A 6,126-nucleotide genomic window follows, 5' to 3' on the forward strand; every position below is an offset into this window, starting at 1 on the left:
TCCACTTGGTCTCAGAGTCTCCCACATGCCTTCTGGGAAACTCTAGCCGAGATTTGATGCGAGTTTTTTTCAACAATGGCTTTCTTTTTGCCACTCTCCCATAAAGGCCAGTTTTGTGAAGCACCCGGGCTATTGTTGCCATATGCACAGTGTCTCCCAGCTCAGCCGTGGAACACTGTAAATCCTTTAGAGTTGCCATAGGCCTCTTGGTGGCCTCCCTGACTAGTGCCCTATACGCCCGGATACTCCGTTTTTGAGGACGGCCTGTTGTAGACAGATTCACAGTTGTGCCATATTCTCTCCATTTCTTAATAATGGATTTTACTGTGCTCTGAGAGGATATTCAATGCCTTGGAAATGTTCTTATATCCTACCCCTGATTGGTGCTTTTGAAGAACCTTATTCCGGATTTGCTTTGAATGTTCCTTCATCTTCATGATGTAGTTTTTGTTAGGAAATGTACTAAACAACTGTGGGACCTCCCAGAGACAGGTGTATTTAACCTGAAATCATGTGAAACACCTTAATTGCACACAGGTGGACTCCATTCAACTAATTATGTGACTTCTAAAGACAATTGGTTGCACCAGAGCTTATTTAGGTGTGTCATAGCAAAGGGGGTGAATACTTATGCAATCAATTATTTTCTGTTTTATATTTGTAATTAATTTAGAACAATTTGTAGATTTTATTTTTCACTTTGACATTATGGACTTTTCTTGTGTTGATCAGTGGCAAACATAGCGCTTAGCGTTGAGGCCAAAAAGCTCTATTTTGGTCTCATCAGACCATAGAATCTTCTTCCACTTGGTCTCAGAGTCTCCCACATGCCTTCTGGGAAACTCTAGCCGAGATTTGATGCGAGTTTTTTTACAATGGCTTTCTTTTTGCCACTTTCCCAGAAAGGCCAGTTTTGTGAAGCACCCGGGCTATTGTTGCCATATGCACAGTGTCTCCCAGCTCAGCCGTGGAACGCTGTAACTCCTTTAGAGTTGCCATAGGCCTCTTGGTGGCCTCCCTGACTAGTGCCCTATACGCCCGGATACTCCGTTTTTGAGGACGGCCTGTTCTAGACAGATTCACAGTTGTGCCATATTCTCTCCATTTCTTAATAATGGACTTTACTGTGGTCTGAGAGGATATTCAATGCCTTGGAAATGTTCTTATATCCTACCCCTGATTGGTGCTTTTGAAGAACCTTATTCCGGATTTGCTTTGAATGTTCCTTCATCTTCATGATGTAGTTTTTGTTAGGAAATGTACTAACCAACTGTGGGACCTCCCAGAGACAGGTGTATTTAACCTGAAATCATGTGAAACACCTTAATTGCACACAGGTGGACTCCATTAAACTAATTATGTGACTTCTAAAGACAACTGGTTGCACCAGAGCTTATTTAGGTGTGTCATAGCAAAGGGGGTGAATACTTATGCAATCAATTATTTTCTGTTTTATATTTGTAATTAATTTAGAACAATTTGTAGATTTTATTTTTCACTTTGACATTATGGACTTTTCTTGTGTTGATCAGTGGCAAACATAACGCTTAGCGTTGAGGCCAAAAAGCTCTATTTTGGTCTCATCAGACCATAGAATCTTCTTCCACTTGGTCTCAGAGTCTCCCACATGCCTTCTGGGAAACTCTAGCCGAGATTTGATGCGAGTTCTTTTCAACAATGGCTTTCTTTTTGCCACTCTCCCATAAAGGCCAGTTTTGTGAAGCACCCGGGCTATTGTTGCCATATGCACAGTGTCTCCCAGCTCAGCCGTGGAACACTGTAACTCCTTTAGAGTTGCCATAGGCCTCTTGGTGGCCTCCCTGACTAGTGCCCTATACGCCCGGATACTCCGTTTTTGAGGACGGCCTGTTCTAGACAGATTCACAGTTGTGCCATATTCTCTCCATTTCTTAATAATGGACTTTACTGTGCTCTGAGAGGATATTCAATGCCTTGGAAATGTTCTTATATCCTACCCCTGATTGGTGCTTTTGAAGAACCTTATTCCGGATTTGCTTTGAATGTTCCTTCATCTTCATCATGTAGTTTTTGTTAGGAAATGTACTAACCAACTGTGGGACCTCCCAGAGACAGGTGTATTTAACCTGAAATCATGTGAAACACCTTAATTGCACACAGGTGGACTCCATTCAACTAATTTTGTGACTTCTAAAGACAACTGGTTGCACCAGAGCTTATTTAGGTGTGTCATAGCAAAGGGGGTGAATACTTATGCAATCAATTATTTTCTGTTTTATATTTGTAATTAATTTAGAACAATTTGTAGATTTTATTTTTCACTTTGACATTATGGACTTTTCTTGTGTTGATCAGTGGCAAACATAGCGCTTAGCGTTGAGGCCAAAAAGCTCTATTTTGGTCTCATCAGACCATAGAATCTTCTTCCACTTGGTCTCAGAGTCTCCCACATGCCTTCTGGGAAACTCTAGCCGAGATTTGATGCGAGTTTTTTTCAACAATGGCTTTCTTTTTGCCACTCTCCCATAAAGGCCAGTTTTGTGAAGCACCCGGGCTATTGTTGCCATATGCACAGTGTCTCCCAGCTCAGCCGTGGAACACTGTAACTCCTTTAGAGTTGCCATAGGCCTCTTGGTGGCCTCCCTGACTAGTGCCCTATACGCCCGGATACTCCGTTTTTGAGGACGGCCTGTTCTAGACAGATTCACAGTTGTGCCATATTCTCTCCATTTCTTAATAATGGACTTTACTGTGCTCTGAGAGGATATTCAATGCCTTGGAAATGTTCTTATATCCTACCCCTGATTGGTGCTTTTGAAGAACCTTATTCCGGATTTGCTTTGAATGTTCCTTCATCTTCATGATGTAGTTTTTGTTAGGAAATGTACTAACCAACTGTGGGACCTCCCAGAGACAGGTGTATTTAACCTGAAATCATGTGAAACACCTTAATTGCACACAGGTGGACTCCATTAAACTAATTATGTGACTTCTAAAGACAACTGGTTGCACCAGAGCTTATTTAGGTGTGTCATAGCAAAGGGGATGAATACTTATGCAATCAATTATTTTCTGTTTTATATTTGTAATTAATTTAGAACAATTTGTAGATTTTATTTTTCACTTTGACATTATGGACTTTTCTTGTGTTGATCAGTGGCAAACATAACGCTTAGCGTTGAGGCCAAAAAGCTCTATTTTGGTCTCATCAGACCATAGAATCTTCTTCCACTTGGTCTCAGAGTCTCCCACATGTCTTCTGGGAAACTCTAGCCGAGATTTGATGCGAGTTCTTTTCAACAATGGCTTTCTTTTTGCCACTCTCCCATAAAGGCCAGTTTTGTGAAGCACCCGGGCTATTGTTGCCATATGCACAGTGTCTCCCAGCTCAGCCGTGGAACACTGTAACTCCTTTAGAGTTGCCATAGGCCTCTTGGTGGCCTCCCTGACTAGTGCCCTATACGCCCGGATACTCCGTTTTTGAGGACGGCCTGTTCTAGACAGATTCACAGTTGTGCCATATTCTCTCCATTTCTTAATAATGGACTTTACTGTGCTCTGAGAGGATATTCAATGCCTTGGAAATGTTCTTATATCCTACCCCTGATTGGTGCTTTTGAAGAACCTTATTCCGGATTTGCTTTGAATGTTCCTTCATCTTCATCATGTAGTTTTTGTTAGGAAATGTACTAACCAACTGTGGGACCTCCCAGAGACAGGTCTATTTAACCTGAAATCATGTGAAACACCTCAATTGCACACAGGTGGACTCCATTCAACTAATTATGTGACTTCTAAAGACAATTGGTTGCACCAGAGCTTATTTAGGTGTGTCATAGCAAAGGGGGTGAATACTTATGCAATCAATTATTTTCTGTTTTATATTTGTAATTAATTTAGAACAATTTGTAGATTTTATTTTTCACTTTGACATTATGGACTTTTCTTGTGTTGATCAGTGGCAAACATAGCGCTTAGCGTTGAGGACAAAAAGCTCTATTTTGGTCTCATCAGACCATAGAATCTTCTTCCACTTGGTCTCAGAGTCTCCCACATGCCTTCTGGGAAACTCTAGCCGAGATTTGATGCGAGTTTTTTTCTTTTTGCCACTCTCCCATAAAGGCCAGTTTTGTGAAGCACCCGGGCTATTGTTGCCATATGCACAGTGTCTCCCAGCTCAGCCGTGGAACACTGTAACTCCTTTAGAGTTGCCATAGGCCTCTTGGTGGCCTCCCTGACTAGTGCCCTATATGCCCGGATACTCCGTTTTTGAGGACGGCCTGTTCTAGACAGATTCACAGTTGTGCCATATTCTCTCCATTTCTTAATAATGGACTTTACTGTGCTCTGAGAGGATATTCAATGCCTTGGAAATGTTCTTATATCCTACCCCTGATTGGTGCTTTTGAAGAACCTTATTCCGGATTTGCTTTGAATGTTCCTTCACCTTCATGATGTAGTTTTTGTTAGGAAATGTACTAACCAACTGTGGGACCTCCCAGAGACAGGTGTATTTAACCTGAAATCATGTGAAACACCTTAATTGCACACAGGTGGACTCCATTCAACTAATTATGTGACTTCTAAAGACAATTGGTTGCACCAGAGCTTATTTAGGTGTGTCATAGCAAAGGGGGTGAATACTTATGCAATCAATTATTTTCTGTTTTATATTTGTAATTAATTTAGAACAATTTGTAGATTTTATTTTTCACTTTGACATTATGGACTTTTCTTGTGTTGATCAGTAGCAAACATAGCGCTTAGCGTTGAGGCCAAAAAGCTCTATTTTGGTCTCATCAGACCATAGAATCTTCTTCCACTTGGTCTCAGAGTCTCCCACATGCCTTCTGGGAAACTCTAGCCGAGATTTGATGCGAGTTTTTTTCAACAATGGCTTTCTTTTTGCCACTCTCCCATAAAGGCCAGTTTTGTGAAGCACCCGGGCTATTGTTGCCATATGCACAGTGTCTCCCAGCTCAGCCGTGGAACACTGTAACTCCTTTAGAGTTGCCATAGGCCTCTTGGTGGCCTCCCTGACTAGTGCCCTATACGCCCGGATACTCCGTTTTTGAGGACGGCCTGTTCTAGACAGATTCACAGTTGTGCCATATTCTCTCCATTTCTTAATAATGGACTTTACTGTGCTCTGAGAGGATATTCAATGCCTTGGAAATGTTCTTATATCCTACCCCTGATTGGTGATTTTGAAGAACCTTATTCCGGATTTGCTTTGAATGTTCCTTCATCTTCATGATGTAGTTTTTGTTAGGAAATGTACTAACCAACTGTGGGACCTCCCAGAGACAGGTGTATTTAACCTGAAATCATGTGAAACACCTTAATTGCACACAGGTGGACTCCATTCAACTAATTATGTGACTTCTAAAGACAATTGGTTGCACCAGAGCTTATTTAGGTGTGTCATAGCAAAGGGGGTGAATACTTATGCAATCAATTATTTTCTGTTTTATATTTGTAATTAATTTAGAACAAGTTGTAGATTTTATTTTTCACTTTGACATTATGGACTTTTCTTGTGTTGATCAGTGGCAAAAACTCCCAATTAAATCCATTTTGATTCCATGTTGTAACACAATGAAATGTGGAAAAGTCCAAGGGGGGTGAATACTTTTGAGAGCCACTGTATTTCTTAGCAGACACCCTTATCCAGGACGACTTACAATTGTTACAAGATATCACATTATTTTTACATACAATTATATTATTTTTCTACATACAATTACCCATTTATACAGTTGGATTTTTACTGGAGCAATCTAGGTAAAGTACCTTGCTCAAGGGTACAGCAGCAATGTCCCCCACCTGGGATTGAACCCACGACCTTCTAGTCAAGAGTCCCGAGACCTAACCACTACTCCACACTGCCGCCCTGACCATAGTCAAAATTGAGCTACATGACCAGAGTCACCATTGAGCTACATGACCAGAGTCACCATTGAGCTACATGACCAGAGTCACCATTGAGCTAAATGACCATAGTTAGAATAGAATTGACTAGAGTCAGAATAGTGCTACATTGGAGGCTGTGTGGTCCAGTGGTTAAAGAAAAGGGCTTGTAACCAGGAGGTCCCCGGTTCAAATCCCACCTTAGCCACTGACTCACTGTGTGACCCTGAGCAAGTC

The sequence above is a fragment of the Acipenser ruthenus genome, unplaced genomic scaffold (genome assembly GCF_902713425.1).
Source record: "Acipenser ruthenus unplaced genomic scaffold, fAciRut3.2 maternal haplotype, whole genome shotgun sequence".
NCBI classification, from domain to species: Eukaryota; Metazoa; Chordata; class Actinopteri; order Acipenseriformes; family Acipenseridae; genus Acipenser; species Acipenser ruthenus.